This window comes from Bos mutus, chromosome 11 (assembly GCF_027580195.1).
Source record: "Bos mutus isolate GX-2022 chromosome 11, NWIPB_WYAK_1.1, whole genome shotgun sequence".
In the NCBI taxonomy this organism is placed as follows: Eukaryota; Metazoa; Chordata; class Mammalia; order Artiodactyla; family Bovidae; genus Bos; species Bos mutus.
In genome coordinates, this window is record NC_091627.1 from 33,180,699 (window position 1) to 33,201,391 (window position 20,693).

The 20,693-nt window shown below is 37.5% G+C and overlaps 1 protein-coding gene across 2 annotated transcripts in view; it reads right to left on the bottom strand.

Annotated features, from left to right (window-relative positions):
• The window catches only part of ASXL2 (ASXL transcriptional regulator 2), a 109,442-nt gene that overhangs the window by 69,769 nt on the left and 18,980 nt on the right, over positions 1-20,693 (bottom strand). The gene's annotated exons all lie outside the window — the stretch shown is intronic.

The window sequence follows — 20,693 nt, forward strand, 5'->3', positions numbered from 1 at the left end:
TAATATGAAATTATGCTTACTTTCTGCCTCCAACACCACATAACATAACTACTTGTAGATTTACTGGAAATAGCTTAAGGAGTATCCACCTTAACATTTCCAAACAAAGTCTAGTACATTTTGGATGCTCAGTAATTTCCTAACCAAAATAAATGAACAATATAATGAAATTAAACAGTATCTGTGTTCTGGTAGAGAGGATATAAGCAAAGTTTATCCTGTCTCTCCTCTTGAATATGACTAAAAACCTGGACAGAGTACACAGAGCAGCTAGTTTTCTGAGGACTCTGAAAATGGAAGCAGTTGGTTTTGAGGAGGAAACCAAAACCAGAAGTACTACTAACCCAGCAGTGAGTTTCCTGGTTTTATTTCCCCTAGGATCACTCAGTCCAGACTTCAAAGCAGCCCCAAATCAGAACTGCACAGTAAGTGCAGACAGAAATGGCTTCAAAAGAAGTCTTCCCTTTTTCTGTCTGAAAAGCAGTCAAGGGGGCCCCAAAAGGGGAGGAAGATCCTCTTGGTTTTTTCCCTTTCTCTCAGACCCCGCTCCCAAGCAATTCAAAGGCAGCAGCTGTGGCAGTGATGATACCAGCAGTGGCTGGACAAGGACCTAAAACTTCAAGAAAGCGGGTTCCGTCCAATCCTATGAATGTGGTGGGAATTCCTAAGGTTTATATCCTTTTTCTACCATCCTGTCGCTTGGCATCAAAGGCAGATGCAGCTGTGGAAGTGTGTAGCAAAACGCTGAGATGAAAACATGAGTTATTTAGCCATAGGACTAGGAAGAAAGTTCTCTAGGAGCCAGAAAGTGTCAGGAAACTTGCAAAGAGAAAGGAACTCAAAAAGTGACACCAAGAAGTTCAACAAACACTCCTGGGGTCACCCAAGAACTAAGCATATGTGGACACAACCCTAAACACACTATCCGGTTCCCAAAGTTAGCACTCAGTGGTGCACATGCAGGACAGATAGAAACAAGTTTTAAAAACTAGACACTAGAATTTTAGTGCACAGAAGATAGGCCGAAACTTGGGACCTGAACCTAAAAGGCCAAATGCCTGCTTAAAAAGCACCCCCAATCCCTCAAAATAAAGTACCAACAACATTCTCCATAGGACTCAAATGAGACAGTATCAAAGTTTTACTGCAACAGAAATGTCACAAAAGGAAAAAAATGTCTAATACACAAACCCAAATCACTTGACATATGAAGAAAAATCTCAGTAACTCAACAAAGGAAAAGACAACCTACAGACAACAAACTTGAGATGACACAAATGCTGGAATTTTCAGGTAAAGATTTTAAGGCAGCTATTATAACCATGCTGCAAGAAGAGGAAAAAAAAAAGAAGCGAGAAGACTATTCTTGGGGGGAAAAAAACAGAAGTATTAGCAAAGAAGTAAGGTTGATTATACCATTGTGTGTGTACCTGTGTGGTGTAGAAAACAAAATTAAAATAAAAGACTAAAAACTACAATCCAAAGTAAAATCCAAAATTCTCTAGAGGGGCTCAACTGCAGAATGGAGGTAACAGGGGAAGAGAGTCAGTGAACCTGAAGATTGAGCAACAGAAACTATTCAATTTGACAAACAGAAAAGTTACAGGGGGAGAAAACAAAAAAACAGATGAACAGAGTCAATGGGCATGTCACTAGAGTCCCAAAATGAGAAAATAAAGAGTAGCATGCACAAAACATAATGTAAAGGAATAGCAGCAAAAGCTTAGCAAATTTGGTGACAGATACACACCTACAATTTCAGGAGAACCAATGAATCTCAAACAACAAAATTCAAGGAAATCTATACCCAGATATATCACAACCAAATTACTGAAAACCAAAGAAAATTTTAAAATCTTGAAAGCAGCCAAGGATAAACAGTATTTCACTTAGGAGAACAACAATTCAAGTGACTCAAGTGGGTTTCTCATCAGAAACCATGAAAGGCAGAAACAGTGAAGTACATTTTTGAGTGCTGAAAGACAAGGACTGTAATTAAAACACTCCTGTCCAGCAAAAATATCCTCTAAGAATGAAGAAGAAATTAAGACATTCTTAAAGGAAAATGAAGGATATTTTCCACTAACAGACTTGCTTTAAATTGCTTTCTTATAAGTCAATTTTGTACTCCTCCTTTTCTTTTTATACAAATTTTAGGCAGAAACTCTTTACCTGAATCATTTTCCATTCTAAACCTGGAACCCTTGGCAATTAGTGGATGAAAGTGAAAGCTAAAATTGAACCAATCTACATTATACTATCAAAGGAGTTATCAATTAGCACAGCAACTGTATCACAAACAATAGATACAAGATTTATGTAATAGATATCACTTGAAGTCAGATATCTCAGATCAGCCACTAAGGTATCAAGATGTGATATCAGCAACTATCATTTATAAAGAAGACACAAACAAGTGCTAATCATTCTCTCAGTTAAATGTCTCAGCAACCTTAAAAGGGAAGCATCATTACTCCCATTTAAGAAGTGGGATAACTAACCCTCAGGATAGTTATCTATTGTTATAGATAACAAATCGTAAATTTGCTAATAGCTAAGCAAATTTCCAAACATAATGCAGCAAGGTAAGTGGGAGTCATAATTCAAACTCAGGTCTACCTTGCAGCTTCCAGCGCACTGTGTCCTGTGTCTGCATCTCTTTCCTCATTTGCTTAACCATAAAATCCAAAAAATAAACTTGTTTACATCTTCCATGACCTCTCTGCTACATCAGATGTTATTAACCTTTCCCTCTTAAGATACTGCTCTCTCCAGACTCTTTTTTTCCAATATGTTTCTCCGTAGTCTTTTCGTTGTTCTTCAGTTGCTAGACCATGTCTGACTTGAGATTCTATGGACCACGTAGCCTGCCAGGCTTCTCTGTCCAACACATTTCCCAGGCAAGAATACTGGAGTGGGTTGCCATTTCCTTCTCCAGTCTTTTTCTATGGCCACCCCCTAAATATTTCACAAGCATCATTTTAGAGCTTTTCCTTTTCACTCCAACTCTCCCTGAATAAAATCATCCATTCCCAAGACTTCATCAATCACTCCCATTTTGATAAATGAAAATCAGCAGCACAGTCTGTTTATAACTGCTTTTAAACATCAACCTTGTATGTTTTATCTCAAAATTAACATGCCCCGAATTTAACTTACTACCTTTATCCAACTTAAGGCCTATAACAGAAAACTGGACCTGTATTTACTATCTATATATTAAAATCATATAAAGTTACTAAAAATGGAGAAAAATACATCATGGACACAGATAGCTCATAAAATAATTAAAACAACTGAACAGAAAACATAAAGTAACATTTGCATACTGAAATACTTACAGATAAAATTATATGATGTTGGAGATTTGCTTCAAAGTTATAAGGAGAAAATTTAGATAGAGATTAAGTATTGCAAGGCAGGCTATAAGTCAATAATTATAGAAACTATAAGATGGTACAAAAATATTCATTATATTACTGTTGACTTTTATGTACACATTCAATATCCTATAATAAAAATTTATGGAAGAAACAACAAAGAATGCTTGATTTCACAAACGATCAAATGCAAAAAAAAAAAGTCACATTTCAATGGTTTTTTCCCTGCTACTTTGGACAGCAAAAACATGGCAATAATAAAACACCACCATGAAATGGATATGTACACATAATCCAGTGTACAAATTCAACTTTATTCAACATTCAACTTTAAACTATTGATAATATAAGAAAATATTCATTGTTACTCAATAAAGAAAAAAGTTTAAAGGTTTCTTATCTAATAAAAAGATATTAAGAAAACCAGTATATTTACACAAGTGAATATTATATAGCTACAGATGAAAAGAAAACACACACTTAAATCTAGGTGTGGAATCCAAGTACCAGACAACACAATGTGGGGCAGAGTGACTTCAACAACTCAGATTTTCAAAAGTCAGGGACACATCCCTCTTTGGCCCTTCCTTAACCCTGTCTTGAAAATGAAGAAGACAAGTCATTCTGAACCATACAGACAAGGACACACCCTAAGAACGGTGTAAAGTCAGCCACTGTTTCCACCGTTTCCCCATCTATTTCCCATGAAGTGATGGGACCGGATACCATGATCTTCGTTTTCTGAATGTTGAGCTTTAAGCCAACTTTTCCACTCTTGTCTTTCACTTTCATCAAGAGGCTGTTTAGTTCTTCTTCACTTTCTGCCATAAGGGTGGTGTCATTGCATATCTGAGGTTATTGATATTTCTCCCGGCAATCTTGATCCCAGCTTGTGCTTCATCCAGTCCAGCGTTTCTCATGATGTACTGTGCATATAAGTTAAATAAGCAGGGTGACAATATACAGCCTTGACATACTCCTTTTCCTACTTGGAACCAGTCTGTTGTTCCATGTCCAGTTCTAACTGTTGCTTCCTGACCTGCCTACAGATTTCTCAAGAGGATATGCAGCCAAAGCCATATCTAACTATTAGGTTGGTACAAAAGTAACTGCAGTTTCAGCCACGAATTTTAAATCATAACTCAAACACATCTTTATTAAGCAAAACAGGAACCATTACAATCAACACATTTTTGTCAACAAGAAGTAAGTTTATTATTCCTGTAGCATAAATCCATGCTTCAGGATTCGAGGAACTCTTGGAAAGACTTTTCTGCCTCCTGCTGGTTGTGGAAGCATTTTGCCTGCAAAAAGTTGTCAAGATGCTTGAAGAACTGGTAGTCGGTCGGCGAGGGGTCAGGTGAATAATGCTGGATGAGGAAAACTTCATAGCCCAATTCGTTCAACTTTTGAAGCGTTGGTTGAGCAATATGAGGATGGACATTGTCGAGGAAAAGAACTGGGCCCTTTCTATTGACCGTTGCCAACTGCAGGCACTGCAGTTTTCGGTTCATCTCATCTATTTAATGAGCATATGTAATGGTTTTACCAGGATTCAGAAAGCTATTAGGGGATCAAATGGGCAGCAGACCACCAAATAATGACCACCTTTTTTTGATGAAAATTTGACTTTGGGAAGTGCTTTGGAGCTTCTCGGCCCAACAACTGAGCTGGTTGTCACCAGTTGTCATAAAATCCACTTTTCGTCGCACATCGCTATCTGATTGAGAAATGGTTCGTTGTACAGTAAGAGAAGACAACATTTCAAAATGATGGTTTTTCTGATTTGCAGTCAGCTCATGAGGCACTCACTTATCAACTTTTTTCACCTTTCCAATTTGCTTCAAATGCCAAATGACCATAGAATGGTCAACTTCTACTGTAGTTTTCACAGGATCAGCTTTCGTGACTGCACTCAACTGGTCGTTGTTAACTTCCAATGGCCAGCCACTGTGCTCATCTTCAAGGCTCTTACCTCCTTTGCAAAACTTCTTGAAGCACCTCTGCACTGTATATTAGCTAGCAGTTCCTGGGCCAGATGTTATTGTTGATGCTGCAAGTCGTTCTCCACTACTTTATGACTCATTTTAAACTCAAATAAAAAATCACTTAAATTTGCTTTTTGTTTAGCATCATTTCTATAGTCCAACATAAAATAAACAGCAAGTAATAAGTATTAGCTAAAAAATGAAAAATGTGCATTAAAATGATGTATAACATAACTACATTTAAGAATGTATTCCAATATGAAACAGCAAATTTCAACAATGTAAAACCGCAATTTCTTCTACACCAGCCTAAATGACTCATCAGTCTATTCACATGACAGTTAAGTAATCTTCCTAAAACTTAAATTACATATTCCTCTGATTTTCAACCCGTCACTTTTTAAAATATTAAAATCAAAACAAATCTGAATTCCTAATAGAGTCTAAGAAATTCTACATGAAACTCTCATCTCACTTTTCTCAGATTACCCTCTTGCCCTTTCTCAAACATAACCAGTTCATTCCTAATTCAGGGCCTCTGTTCTTGCTCCCTCCTCTTACAATACTTTTCCTCAGGAATTCATGGACTCTCTCCCTCACTTCACTTCTTCAGAGATATTCCTGACCACTCTAAAATACACTCAGACACTCACAAGCAACACCATCCCTACAGACACACAATTTTATTACTTTAGCCAGATTTTCCCCCTACCTTTACTGAAATATAACTGACAACACACTGTGTAAGTTAAGGTGTACAATGTGATGACTTGATACATGTATATATTGTTAAATGACTGCCACACATTAAGGCTAACTTAACACATTCACTGTCTCACATAGGCACCTTTTTGGGTGTGTGGTAAGAACATTTCAGATATGTTCTCTAAGCAAATTTCAAGTTTATAATACAGTATTGTTAATCACAGTAACCATGCTGAACATTATACCCCAGAACGCATTTATCTTAAAACTGCTAATTTGTATCCTCTGACCAATATAGCCCAATTTCCTCTACCACTCAACCCCTGGTAACCATTCATCTACACTCTGTTCCTATGAGTTCAACTTTTTTGGATTTCATATATAAATGAGATGATGCAATATTTGTCTTTCTCTGTCTGGCTTATTTCAATGCCCTAGACTGCCAATAATACTAAACATTAGGCAAGAACTAAACTTTACAAAAATACGAAGCAACATTAAGTTAAATCCCAAGACTTCACTCCCTATAAAGTCACTTATATGTTCTATTAATATTTACATTATAAATATTCAAATGAAAAAAAGACAAAATAGTAAGCTATTCTGCAAGAAAAGCAAGGGTAAAATATCACAGAATAAGCCCCATTCATATGTAAGAATACTTTGGTTAATTAATCATAATGAGGCAGAATATCAGAGTCCAAATCCCAACTCTACCAGAAAGTAGTGATGAGCAAACTGGAGGATGTGGTTGCCCTACTGTTCATGTGAACCAGCGGCTTTCTGTCCAAGGAGCTATGAAGTGGAAATTAATAAAAATTTCTTTGGAATATCAAATCTTAACTGAAAGGTAACAATTAATCCACTATCAGAATGAAACGAACTCTATTTAGAATTTAAAACTTTTATATTATCCATGGTAATGGTAATAATAAAAGTATTTTCTAATTTATTATCCAGAGCAAGGAATTACTTTAATATGGTTGAACTTTACTATTTATATATAAATACTTAATATGCTGATAAGACATTAAGCTACTGGAAATGGAGACGTGAAATTTCTGTGTTTTTTTTTTTAATTTTATTTTTAATTGGAGGATAATTACTTTATTGTGATGGTTTCTTCCATACATCAACACAAATTAGCCATAAGTATACATATGTCTCCTCACTCTTCAACCTCCCTCCCACTTCCCTCCCCACCCCACCCCTCTAGGTTGTCACAGAGCACCAGCTTTGGGTTCCCTGTGTCATACAGTCTGTATTCTTTCTTAATGAAAATTATTTTCATTGATTTTCTAGGTGTACTGTTTTTTAATGAAATAAAATAGAGGAAGCCAATTAGTTAAAACTGCTTAAGAGATGTTTACTTTCCTTTAAAAAAATAAAAGTTTATGACCAATACCTTACTAAGCATTTTAAATTAATCTTAATTTAGAAATTTATCCTAAATTTTCTCAATATTTAGAACTATATATTATTTAGTCTGATGGAAAAAAAGAAATGTTGATAAATTAAATACAAGGACTCTATTAACTTTTTTTGGAGGGGGGAGTTGGGGGGCTTCCCAGCGGCACTGTTGGTAAAGAATCTGCTTGCCAGTGCATAAGACACACAAGAGATGCAGGTTCCATCCCTGGGTTGGGAAGATCCTGTGGAGTAGGAAAATGGCACCACTCCAGTATTCTTGCCTGGAAAATTCCATGGACAAAGGAGCCTGGTGTGCTACAGTCCACAGGGGTTGCAAAGTTGGACACGACTGAGTATGCACGCACTTCACTTCATTAACTTTTAAGTATGACCATTTTAAAACATACACAAATTCAGAGAGAACACTACAATCAACAATTGTCAACACATGGCTTATTTTGTTTCAGCCATACCTGCAGCCACGCCCAAGAATATTGGAGGGGGTAGGCTATCCCTTCTCCAACAATCTTCCCAACCCAGGAATCAAACCAGGGTCTCCTGGTGGATTGCAGGTGGATCCTTGTATGTGGGTGGGAAGCATACAAAGTGGATTATCCTGAAACAAATCTCAACATTTCATCCAAAAATACTTACTATAGATTTCTTAAAAAGGATAAGGACTGAAAAAAAAAAAAAGGATAAAGACTATTTTTAAAAATAAAAAATACCACTTTACTCCTCAGAATGTAACTATAGTTCCTTAATTATCAAATTATTTAGACAATGTCCTCAATTTTCATGGGGAAGAGAAAACTATGTTTATCTATGGATTTCTCCCTTTTTATCTTCCAATTTATTTACTGAAAAAAAAAAACCAAACAAACAAGAAAACTATAATTTCCCACATTCTGTATTTTGCTAACTGTATGTACTCTGAACATATTTCCTGAAAATTAGAATTACCTAGAGGGCTGCACAGATCCAGATTTTATTTTACCGAAAGAACATCACAGTGTTGTTTACTCTGCCCCCTCCACGCCACCCCCGCCACACACACACACACGAGAATACACAGGATAGCTATGGTCTCTTTTCTGAGACGTCAAGATGAATCAGGACGACAACTCATATAGAAAAAAGCAGGATAACTGTTTGAATCTATCCTTCTATTTATTATCAGAATAATTAGCTAGTTTTTCTAGTATACGCCAACAGTGACTGGTGAGTATGGCTTTTTTCTTTGACATACCATTAGGAATATTATGAATACAATTTTATGTAATGCCATTATGAATTTTAATATATTTTACACTTTAATTACTGTGTTTTCTCATTTAACCTATAAACTGGTTATTCACAACCACTATCCCTTGTGTATATACCATTTGTATGAGCTCTCATTTTCATATTAAATATATTAAAACTTCTATTGTCACATTTACTGCAAATACTTTTTCCAGTTTATTCTTCATCTTTTCATTACTGTTGTTTTTCCATGGAGGCTTTTATTGGTTTCACATATTATAGCTCATTAGTCTTTTCTTTTGATTTCTTTAAGCACACCTATGTTTATTCTCCCTTCAATAGCTTAATATTTTTCAATATTTGCATTTAACTTTTAATTCCCTTAATTTTTAATAAGAAAATGTACATAAACAGAAAAATGTACAGACACACTAGAGAAACCCAAATGGGAAAGATGAAGAGGAAAATAAAATGCCCACGTCTATTTGTTAGCAAAAATACCATACTCCATTACATTATCACTACAATACTATTACTGTAGAGCTATTACTATTACATTATTTTACCACGAATTAATTTTAATTGGAAAGACTGCTTGTTTCACAAAACATTTAGTTTACTTTAACCACAGGAGGGCAGTGTTTATCAAACAAAAAATCATTCTATTGGAATTGTTCATGAACTTACAAAACAATTTTTAGAAACTATTTTATAACAAACTGAGTAACTGTTGAGAAGAATTAAAATCAACACTACACAGAATTAAAGTATAAATTTGTTTTTTAAAGTGTACTTAGTCCATCTACTTCTTTACTTGCAGATTCTCACATCCAGCTAATACAAGGATATAAAATTTGTACTTTTCAATATTCAAGAATTATATAAACAGGTCCTAAATTTGGGTTTGATTCTCACCTAATTAAAAGCAGTATTTCAATTACTGCTGCATTTCTGAGTTCATTACAAATAGGAGCAGATATGTAGAGCCTGAATTTTGTGTTATCTAGAAAATTTTACTTTACATTTAAAATATACATATGAAAACATGCTAATCTTTACAGATTTACATCAGTGCCCTGTGGCTTATTCACTATCCAAAAGCTTTAATTTAATGTCACAGTAGTGGATGAAGTCCACCAGGAAACATGCAGAATGAGAAGTGGTAAGAGCCAATGATAAAGGGTCAGAGAAGAAAAACTAGCAAATAAACAAAGGAGTAGCCAAAGAAATAGGAAGGAATACAGAAGAATACATTGCCTCAGAAAAGACAGAAGCATTTTAAAAAGGATAAAGTGATCAGCAATGTCAAAACCCCCCTAGAGGTTGAGATGGCAACTTCAAAGTCTTCTGTATTTAGCAACAAGAAGTTCTCAGCTTTACAAGTTCAGATTCCATTTAATCACGAGGGAAGAAATCAAGCTTGAGGAGGTTTAGCACTGAATGGGAGGTCCAGGAGTAGCAACAAGGAGTTAAAGCAACTCTTCTTAAACAGTGAAGGAAAACATGGAATCAAGGAATAACTGTTTTGTCAAATGGACCTGAACAAGTTCCACTGAACAGGATAAGTAAGGAACAGAGGCATCCCTTAGCCATACCAACTCTTCCCATGCCAATTTGAGAGGCAAATGCTTCGGAGAGTTTGACAAATTTCTCTTTTCCCAAACCTGTGCTATTTACAATGTGACACTCAGAAACAAATGAAGTCAGAGGATGCAGTATTCCTCACCTACCAAACTCACTATACAAACACTATGAGTTCATGAGCTGAACAGATAATATGGAAATATGGAATTAAGGCAGAAGGAATAGCTGATAGAGCCAAACATCTTACCTGCCTACTGAACAGTATCTGTTGATCACTCTGTCCTGAGATGCACTCCTCTGTTCAGCTTCTTTGACACCAGACTCTCCTTGCTTCCCTCCTATCTCTCCACTAGCAACTTTTCGTTCTCCACAAAGTTGATCTTTCTCAAAATTCTCTTATCCCCAGTTTCTACTCTCCTTGGACATTTTCATCCTCCCATAGCTTCCAAATACTGCTTTTAATTAGGTGAGAATCAAACCCAAATATAGGACCTGTTTATATAATTCTTGAATATTGAAAAGTATAAATTTTATATCCTTGTATTAGCTGGATGTGAGAATCTGCAAGTAAAGAAGTAGATGGACTAAGGACTCCATACACACCTGCAGTGTTTATCACACTGTATTTATTATAACTGCATCTTAAATCATCTGTCTTGCCCACTGGTTTAGGCTTCACAAGGGCTGCAATGCCAAAGAATGCTCAAACTACCACACAATTGTACTCATCTCACACGCTAGTAAAGTAATGCTCAAAATTCTCCAAGCCAGGCTTCAGCAATATGTGAACCGTGAACTTCCTGATGGTCAAGCTGGTTTTAGAAAAGGCAGAGGAACCAGAGATCAAATTGCCAACATCCGCTGGATCATGGAAAAAGCAAGAGAGTTCCAGAAAAACATCTATTTCTGCTTTATTGACTATGCCAAAGCCTTTGACTGTGTGGATCACAATCAACTGTGGAAAATTCTGAAAGAGATGGGAATACCAGACCACCTGATCTGCCTCTTGAGAAATCTGTATGCAGCTCAGGAAGCAACAATTAGAACTGGACATGGAACAACAGACTGGTTCCAAACAGGAAAAGGAGTTCGTCAAGGCTGTATATTGTCACCCTGTTTGTTTAACTTATACCCAGAGTACATCATGAGAAACGCTGGACTGGAAGAAACACAAGCTGGAATCAAGATTGCCGGGAGAAATATCAACCTCAGATATGCAGATGACACCACCCTTATGGCAGAAAATGAAGAGGAACTCAAAAGCCTCTTGATGAAAGTGAAAGTGGAGAGTGAAAAAGTTGGCTTCAAGCTCAACATTCAGAAAACAAAGATCATGGCATCCGGTCCCACCACTTCATGGGAAATAGATGGGGAAACAGTGGAAACAGTGTCAGACTTTATTTTTCGGGGCTCCAAAATCACTACAGATGGTGACTGCAGCCATGAAATTAAAAGCCGCTTACTCCTTGGAAGGAAAGTTATGACCAACCTAGATAGCATATTCAAAAGCAGAGACATTACTTTGCCAACAAAGGTCCGTCTAGTTAAGGCTCTGGTTTTTCCTGTGGTCATGTATGGATGTGAGAGTTGGACTGTGAAGAAGGCTAAGCGCCGAAGAATTGATGCTTTTGAACTGTGGTGTTGGACAAGGCTCTTGAGAGTCCCTTGGACTGCAAGGAGATCAGCCCTGGGATTTCTTTGGAAGGAATGATGCTAAAGCTGGAACTCCAGTACTTTGGCCATCTCATGCAAAGAGTTGACTCATTGGAAAAGACTCTGATGCTGGGAGGGACTGGGGGCAGGAGGAGAAGGGGAATGACAGAGGATGAGATGGCTGGATGGCATCACTGACTCGATGGACGTGAGTCTCAGTGAACTCTGGGAGTTGGTGATGGACAGGGAGGCCTGGCGTGCTGCGATTCATGGAGTCACAAAGAGTCGGACACGACTGAGCGACTGATCTATCTGATCTGATCTGATGGAAGACAAGTTTCCTTGCTCTTAAGCATTAAGCTATACAGTCTCTCAATCAGTTATACATCCACACTACTCCTAACACTAACTCTTAACAAACATTTACTAAGTGCTTCTTAAGTGCCAAAAACTGGATATACAAAAATGAGTAAGAATCAAGCCCTGTAGTTCACTGCTAGGGTATAGATTGAGTAGGGGAAAAGAGAGATGGACATTTACAATACAAGAGATGAAACAACTGTTCTTTCATCTATAAAGAACATCTATAAAGAACTATGGAAACAAAGGTAAAGAACATTAATTCTTCCTATAAAAATTATGCAGTATTTCAAATGCAGAGTAAACGACAAAATAATAAAACACTGAAGTATCAACTAACAAGCTTTGTCAAATCCACAAAGGGAAATGAACAGAAATATTTTATACCTTGATTAGGGTGGTGGTTACACAAGTAACCAGAGAACTCAACTTACCAACCAGAGAACTCAACTTACTCATACCTGAACATGAAACTGTTTTAATACCTAAAATGACCAAAGCAAGAGGCAGTGAACTGATACCCAATAAAGAGGGTTGGGGATGGTAGGCAGGGCAAGTGAGAAGAAAAGATGTAAGTTCTCTGCTTGATAAGTAAATAAATCTTTAGGGTAAAAGATATCACATCCATGTATACACAAACAAAAATAAAAATGGGATGCCAAAAAATGTTGGACAATATACAGCAAGTCCTTACTTTTAAGGAAGTGAGTATTCCTTTTTTTGGGGTGGGGGGTTGGTCATGTGGCATACAGGAACTTTAGTTCCTTGACCAGGGATCAAACCCATGCCCAGTATTGGAAGCATGGAGTTTTAACCACTGGGCCAGCAGGAAGTCCCCAGAAGTTAGTATTCTAATGGTAGAAACACACAATAAATACGTAAGCAAAAAAAAAAATTTTTTCAGATAGTGATAAATACAATGAACAAAATAAAAGTGATAAGTACAGTAATTTTTTTAATTTTCAGATAGTAGTTAAGTGCAATAAAATAAAACAGGGCGATGAGTTTAATGAGACAATTTTAATGGGAAGAGAGAGAGCTGAGTAGTCAGGATCAATGACCACCCAACATTCAAGCTGACAAACGAGTGACAAGTTGCCAGGCATGGGAATATTTAATATGTATTTGATTAGTTCAAAGGCCATGAGAAGTTTTAGTTTATAAAGTCACATGGAAAATAAAATTCAAACTAATAATAAACATTTCATCATTTGTAAGAGGTTTCACTTACAAAACAAACAAAAACCAGGTAACATTTTTTAAACAAGCATTAAAGAAAATGTTTCATCTCTCATCTTTCTTTCTTTCCCATTCTTTCCTAGCTCCTCCCCCATGTCCCATCTCCCTCCCATTCTCACCCATCCTCTCCTCCTCAGATACTTACTAGCATCAAAGCAACCATAAACAAGCAAAAAAAATTTTCTCACTTTTACAAACAAAAGGCAACAAGTTATATATAATATTCAATACATGACCTTTTTCATTGAATGTATCTTGAAGGTCCTTATGGTATATTGAAAGCTTTTTTTCCCTTACAGCTGCATTATATTCCACTATGTGGATATACCACAACTTATTTAACCAGTCTCCTAATGATGGACTAGATAACTGCTTCCCTTCTTTTGCATTAGTATCCAGGAGAAACAACTGCTGCCCTGTATCATATCTCTTCAGCCCACGGATGAACTCGGCCTCATTTGCTGTAGGCAGTTCCCACTTAACACTGACTGTCCATTCCACTTCATGCTGATAGTGGCCTATCTCAAGGTTCCATGAGTCTCTCCACTTCTCTGCCTCAGGAACTTCTCTTACCCAAAGGGAGCCCAAACAGCAGCACAGCAGCCCAGTTCAGAACAGCAGGGGAATAAGCATTCTTACCAGAGTTAGCAATTCCAAACCAACTGCTGGGGAGTCAGTACAGCCTTCTTCTCTCAAAACTGACATAGCTTAGCTTCTGCTGCTGCTGGGTATCCAAAACTAGTCATCAGCAAAGGCAAACCCTGAGCCTCCAATTTGGTACAACCGCTCAAAGAGATGAGCTAAACACTGGATGGCAACTTGACAACACTGGGCATCCTCCACCCTCAAAAGGCAGCAATCTGCCCTCACTGGCACTGACAATGATTCTGATAAGTCTGCCCTCCCTGCCTTCAGTGCCTCAGCCAGCACCATTATCCAAAAGTACCTAGTTGTAACAACACGGGGTATAAGACTACCTCAGACCACATGACTTGTGCTTACATTGAGGAAAATTTAACCACGGGCACTGAGCACTCATATCACATATGCTATGCGACCAAGACACAGTAAGCCTTTTAGGGTACACTGCAGTAAGTGCATCCTGAAAGTACAATCCAGTGGTATGAACAGAAATAGGATTGTTCCTAGAACCCTAGTGAGCAAAAAAAAAGAACCTGTTTCCCATTCCTGCAACTTTAGGCTCTGCTAAAATCAGAGATCTTTATTCCCATGGGCCAACATTTTTAATCAGAGGACTTTGAATCTGAAGTTAACAACTGTCAGTCACTTTGGGCTCCTCATGCTGATGGACTAAGAGGCAAAAAAAAAGGAGTTATAATGTTGGGGCAACTAACATTACTAGTTAGGTGGTTTTCAATGCTTACAAGGGTGGTAATAACAGGCAACAGCAGCACAAGGCAAAGGCATGATAAGAGAAAGGCAAACAGGGGTTCAGCCCCTTCAGGAACGATAGTCTGGGTCACACTACCAGGCAAGGATCTCAGATTAGCTGAAGTCTGGCCAAGGGTGAAGGAAATCCAGAATAGATGGAATTGGAGGAAATGAATATATGGTCTTAGAACCTGCTGCTGTCACACAGACCACAGCTTAATCTGTTAACCACCCTGTATTAAGTCATTTTTAGAGACTCCCGTCAGCCTCTATCTTGAGAAACTGGTAACAAGAGTGGGTTTAATACAGAGTGCTAGCTGTGTAAGAAATAAACTGTAACAGAGTCTTCCAATGTCCTGCAACACTCACAATGCCGACGTCCCACCTCTCACAGTGCAGCTCTCTGTACCTGACGTAACTTCCTACTCCTTTCTATGTCTGAAAGTTTATCTGTCATCTAACAAAACAGCAAAAATTTCCAAAACTGGTAATAATCAATCCTTCAAGGGTTAAGTAAGAAAGGCACTAACACATTACATACCTGAGAAAGTAAACTGACATACCTTTCTGGAAAGCAATTTAGTGAACATGTAACTTTAAGGGCCTTCCAAAGGCGGACATCCTCTTACCCAGCAACTTTTCTTCTAACGATTACAAAAGCAACAACAGAAATATACAGGAGAGCTAGGCACAAAGGTGATCCCTGTAGTACTATTTGTAACAATGGTAAAAATAAACCATCTTAACTTCCAACATTAAGATAATAAAGTGAATCAATTTAACTCTCCTCATAAAGAGATCTTTAGTTCAAGAGCAAAGCAGAAACCACAAGCCGTTTTATCTTTATGGCCCTCCAATTAGACAATACTTGAAACATAGTGAAAGTGTTAGTCACTCAGTCATGTCTGACTCTTTGTGATCCCTGACTGTAGCCCACCAGACTCCTCCATCCATGAAATTCTCCAGGCAAGAATACTGGAGTGGGTTGCCATTTCCTCTTCCAGGGGATCTTCCTATCCCAGAGATTGAACCCAGGTCTCCTGCAATGCAGGCAGGTTCTTTACTGACTGAGCCACCAGGGAGGAAATCAATAAATTATTTCTACATTGAAAACAATGGTATGTCATCATCAAAGATTTCTTTAACCAGAGCTTTTGATGATTAGGAAGTGCTAATGATATACAAAAACTACAAGCAAAACTGGTTACAACATAAGATTTCAGCTAATGTCAAAATGTTGATAGTATTATCTTAGATCAGAGTTATTAACTTACAGTCTAGGCCGATAGAACACAAGTTGGCTTCAGGATTACATGAACTCCTTTGGAGTCTTGTATAGTATTTAGTGTCTGTATCTTTTTCTGAAGAGAAGAACCACAGCTTTCATTAAATTCCAAAGGGGAACTTTGACCCTGAAACGACTAAGAATATGTCTCTTTACACTTTTGTTTTTAAACTTTCCACAAGGCACACTGCTAGCCAGATAATCAAGGGGAAAAAAGGGGAAATTAGTTAAAAGTGTCCACAGTTCACAAAAATAAATAATGAATCCCTAACAAAAAATTAAAGGACCTGCATATTGAGACATTTCCTTAAAATACTTCTATCAGCTCAAGATGTATAATTTTCCTTTGTTTATATTTCTAATTTGCCCAACTCTTGTCCACATTGGAGAAACAAAATTTCATACAGGGTTCAGCCAACAAAGAATAAGGAACCAGAGGAGGAAACCAATGCGGGTAGTATCACTCTGCAAATATAATGTATTACTATCACAGAAGAATTTCAGTAAAAGGACTGTATCTCAGCTAAAAAGCAAGTTCCAAATTCTAGGGTTGTTAGGCCATCCTTCAAAAAAATGTCCAATAAAATGAAGTGGCCTAAACCATTCACTAAAAAATGGAATTTGGATAGCAATCATAGATCCTGATTAAAGTTAGGGTGCATCTCTTATCCCAACCTTCCATCTACTACAGCTCTCATTTATGATTATAAGACAGAAATAGAAGTATATGAATAATAAAGCCAGTAAGGGTGAATTCAAAGATATATCAAACTCTTCAAAAGTTCTTTTTCTCCCATTCACTAATGGAACTGTTAGAAAAATTGCTTATTTATTAGGAAACATCATTAATTACAAAAACCATAAGGAGTTCAGGGTTTCCCAGGTGGCACTAGTGGTAAAGAACTCACCTGCCAATGTAGGAGAATCAGGTTTGATCTCTGGGTTGGGTAGATCCCCCTGCAGGAGAAGATAGCAACCCACTCCGGTGTTGCCTGGAGAATTCCATGGACAGAGACCCTGGCGGGCTACAGTCCAAAGGATTGCAAAGAGTTGGACACAACTGAAGTGACTTAGTATGCACGAAGAGTTCAAACATTTTCTTACTGTTATACAATAAAATCATACATCAGAAAAACTAAAATAATAAAATTCCCTAGTGGTTCAATGGCAAGAACTTGGTGCTTTCACTACCAGAGCACAGGTTCAATCCCTGGTCAGAGAACTAAGATCCCACAAGCCACCAGGTATAACAACAAAACACACACACACACACACACAAAACAAAATAAATAAATAAAGCTCTGGTTCAAAGGATTAAAATACCCTTTTTCTGCCTTTGCACAGTGTAAAAGAAAAAAAAACCCAGAGGCACTATGAAACGAGAACTTTACTAAATAGTGAAGGAAAGCTGTACAATAAAGGAGAAAGAAACTGTAACTTGTAGTCACTTTTATATAAACAGATGTCTGACTCTCACCATGATGACCTTCTAACACCAACACTCCCTGCTCTAGCTTCTGCCCTTCCTAACTCCTTACTACTCAAAAGGAGGTCTAGTGAACTGTGCTAGAGTTCAAGCAAGAAATAAGAGGCAGATCTCCATTCCTCCACAATCAATGAGTGGAGTGTTATCCCCCCAAGGTCAGTGACCAAGTTACAAACCAATGACTCTCCACAAACTGAAACGAGGTTAAGTAGGGGAAAAAAATGGAAAAAAATTAAGCTGAAATATCAATGGTAACTGCCACTGGACTGTGGGTAATTTCTTTTTTCCTTTTTACCCTCCCCATATTTTCTATCATGTACAAGTATTATTCTGATCCAGAAAGGTTTTCTCATTTTTATGTGGTAAAATCTTGTCTTTTATGGATTCTGCTTTTGTTAAGTATGCTTTTCAAAGAATGACACAAAACCCAGAACAATATGAGAAAAAAATCTTACCAAATGGGCTTACATTATATAAAATGAAAAACTTGGTACTGCCTGTACACACATGCACACACAAGCACACACACAAACCTATAAGCAGAGTCTAAAGTTATGACCAACCTAGACAGCATATTAAAAAGCAGAGACATTACTTTGCCAACAAAGGTCCATCTAGTCAAAGCTTTGGTTTTTCCAGTAGTCATGTATGGATGTGAGAGTTGGACCATAAAGAAAGCTGAGCACCGAAGAATTGATGCTTTTGAACTGTGGTGCTGGAGAACACTCTTGAGAGTCCCTTGGACTGCAAGGAGATCCAACCGATCAATCCTAAAGGAAATCAGTCCTGAATCTCCATTGGAAGGACTGACACTGAAGCATCATTGGTTTGTAACACGGTCACTGACTGACCCTGGGAGGCTAACACTCTACTTTGGCCACCTGATGTGAAGAGTTGACTCATTGGAAAAGCCTCTGATGCTGGGAAAGATTGAAGGCAGGAGGAGAAGGGCACGACAGAGGATGAGATGGTTGGATGGCATCACCGACTCAGTGGACATGAAGGTGAGTAAACTCCGGGAGTCGGTGATGGACAGGGAAGCCCGGTGTGCTGCAGTCCACGGGGTCGCAAAGAGTCAGACATGATTTGAGTGACTGAACTGAACTCAAAGGAAAACTAGTTGAAAAAATTGGGAAACACACCATATACAGAGGAAGATGTTATAAATCAAGGAGAAAAACACCAATTCAAAGAAAAAAAACTGGCAATGAAGACAGTTTAGAGAAACAGAAATACACGTGGTTAGTAAATACCTAAAAAGATGTTCAACCACAGCCATACAACTCTAAATATAGAAATTGAAATCAAAACCATATTTTTTTCACCCACTAAATAGGCAAAGATGAAAAGGACTGAAAGTTCAGCATGGGACAGGGTGTAGGGAGGAGGCACTGTCAGCCAGTGCTGTAAAAAGGAACAACTCTTCAAGAATAATACGGCACTCTCTAGGCTTGGCTGGCTACACCTTTGTCCTGACAATTCCCAGATACAAAAATTAATTTGAAGATTATATTCTTACAAGTACATAAATATGAACAACAATATTTACTAGAAAGCCATGTTTGTAATATCATGAAGCTAAAAATTACCTAAATTCCAATAAGTAATAAAATAGATTGCTAAGTAGCCAAATAATCGTCTATGCCACCATCAAAGAAAAGCAATGTGGACATCAAAAGCACAGCCAACAAACACAGGGAAGGTGAACGACATCAAAACTTAAAACTCTTCTGTATCTAGGGAGACAATCAACACTGAAAGGCACTCTTCAGAATGGGAGAAAATAGCTGGCAAATCGTAAGGCGTTAGTATTCAGTATATAAAGAACTCCTACAACTCAATAGAAAAAACAAATTAAAAATGGGCAAAGGACCTGAATAAAACATTCCTCCAAAGAAGATATACTAATGGCCAAGAAGCATATAAAAATAATCACTAATCATTAGGGAAATGCAAGTCAAAATCACAATAAGAAGTCATCACACCCACTAAGATGGCTGGTATGAAAAAACACACACACACACAACAGGAAATAACAACTGTTCGCAAGGATGTCGAGAAATCTGAACTCTTGTGCTTTGCTAATGGGAATGTAAGATGGTGCAGCGGCTATGGAAAACAGTATGGTGGTTCCTCTCAAAAGACTAAATACAGAATTATTCTATGATCTGGCAATATCACTTGTGGTTATATATCCAGAACAATCAAATGCAGGATCTCAAAGAGATCTGTGTATACTCATGTTCACAGCAGTATTACAAAATAGCTAAAAGGCGGAAACAAACCAACTGTCCATCAACAAATGAATGGATTTTAAACTGTGGTATACACATACAATGCAATTACTCAGCCTTAAAATGGAAATTCTGAAACATGCTGTAACACGATGAACCTTGAGGACATTATGCTAAATGAAATAAGCCAGTCATAAAAAGACAAACACTGCATGATGCCACTTATATGAGGTAAGACAAAGAAATTCAAGGTAGAATAGTGAAGAACCCCTGGAGAAGGGAAAGGCAACCCACTCAGTACTCTTGCCTGGAGAATTCCATGGAGGAGAGGAGTCTGGTGGGCTATAGTCCACGGAGTCACAAAGAATCGACAAGACTGAGTGACTAACACAACACATTTGTCAGGAACTGTGGGAAGGGGAGTGTTGGTAAGTTGTTTAAGTTTTGCAAGATGAAAATGTTCTACAGTCTATGGACAACAGGCACATACTTAACAGTGTACAGCTTAAAACTATCAAAATGGTAAATTTTATGTGCATTTTACCACATTTTTAAAAGGAGAATTGTGGATAGATAATGTTAGTGAGTAGAATCTAGGTGGTAGGTATACGGTGGGTAAAATTCATTCAAATTTGCTGTGTGTTTTAATTTTTTCTTAATGAAATAATGTAAAGAAAAAGAACAATGCAGCACTCTATGTGCAGACATGCATAGACATTTAGACATCATCAA